This window comes from Apium graveolens, chromosome 2, assembly GCF_009905375.1.
Source record: "Apium graveolens cultivar Ventura chromosome 2, ASM990537v1, whole genome shotgun sequence".
NCBI classification, from domain to species: domain Eukaryota; kingdom Viridiplantae; phylum Streptophyta; class Magnoliopsida; order Apiales; family Apiaceae; genus Apium; species Apium graveolens.
This window is the reverse complement of record NC_133648.1, coordinates 194,732,335-194,734,201: the sequence shown is the minus strand read 5'-3', so window position 1 is coordinate 194,734,201 and position 1,867 is coordinate 194,732,335.

Below are 1,867 nucleotides of genomic sequence, written 5' to 3'. Positions count from 1 at the left end.
TTCCTAGAGCATCAGTATGAGCAGAGGAAAACGAGATAAGATTAAGACCAAGTGGATCTGGAAGTAAAAGTTGAGATAAGCATGAAAATAAGGAGCGTGGAGAGAGTGAGGCAGGCAAAGGTTGCGAAAAAGATAGATGAATCTAGCCGAAAGAGAAGAACTCACATTTAATTACCCTTGTATTATTCTGGGTACTTTAATCCTTATCCGTCGAATTGCACTCATCTTAGTTGTTTTCTAGCATTATCCATTGAATTCACTTACAGCTGTAGATATTTCAATGGATAATCATTAGAATTTTGACGTTTCCTATTTTTTTAAATGGCTATTTTGGGCAACTTTGATTGCTTACTTTATTTTTGCTTTATTTTTTAACGTTTATTCTGGAAAGTATAAAAAGCCTATTTTTTTTTCATTTTTAATTTTATCTTTCTCAAGCTATCTTTAATCTCTTTCGTCTCCAAAGCAAAAACCCCCCTTTCAGCAACTACTTCAATCACAGTAATGACACCCATAGTCCAAATCATGTCTCAACTGGGTATGTCTATGAAAAGACAACTTGGTAGCTTTGGTGAACAAGCAAATTCCTGCATCTTAATACTATCACAAAATGATGGACTTCATTCAAAGCTGCAAACCGAGTTATGCTATGCTTGAGTCTCCAATATCATTACTGTGAAGTTGTTGAGGGACATTTGGACTACTGTTGTGTTCAACTCCAAGATAAAACCATTACCTTCTCTCTCAAAGGTAAGGAACACTGCATGAACTATGATGCTCTTGAAAAGTGCTTTAAATTGCTTAAAAATAACACTATTGCTCCACACACAGACACTGATGGAGTAACTGCTTATTTCTCTAGGTTATGCACTTACTGCCACCAAGTTAGGTGAAGTTTGGAGACCGGGCTTTAGGAAAGAATGGAGCTTCCTATGTGATTCTTTTAAAGTGTTTTCTGGTAAAGTTAGCAATTTGATGATGTAACTTATCACTTGTTAACATGCTTTATATGTCCTAGTGATACATATTTAATTTCAGCACCTTGTGATGTATGAATTATGGAGTCAATAATAGGAGACATTAAAAATAGGTCTAAGAAACATCTATTAGGCTAGATTCTTTATGATGATAGCTAACTTTGTTTCTGAGGATCTCTCAATTGTGAACCCAACAAACAAGTTGGATTGTTGGGTCCAAGAGAGAAAAGTAATTGTGATCTTAACAGGGCTAATCACCATATGGAGGTTCCCCTAATCTGCATGCCAGTTATGGAGCAGCCTCAGGTAAGTAGGTAAACACTTCCATCCCTACTACTTCTCTTCTACCAGTTTCATTGCAGACAACTGTGGCTATGGCATCTATGATAATTACCAAAACAGGTGCCTACCCAAGCCACAAAATCAAAAATTTCCAAATCAAAATCAAAGGAAAACCCACTCTAGTTTCTCTCAAAAGAAACTAGTTTTAAAATCTACTAAAACCAAGAGGGGAGTGTGAAGGGAAGTGAGCCTGGTGAGGGACAGGGTGAAAATCAAGAAACCCTAAGTGATAAGGAGGGGAGATGTGTTAACCCATCCTAGACACACTGCAGTTTCCCAATAAACTGTAGTGCTTAATAAGGATTCTAGCTCTTACTAGTTTCATCCTCCCAAAAGGATGTAACTATTGAACAAAGCTCTTAGTCAAGAACACATGCCAAAGGGTTAGAGATACAGACTCACCCTAAACTTACACTAGAAAGAAGAAATCTAAAACACTTGAGAATACACAGGGTTCACACACTGTGCAAACTGCAGTCAAATACTCAGTTATAGCACTTTCTCAAAGTCAGGTTGACGTGGCTCCTATAAATGTGGAGTCACAACCA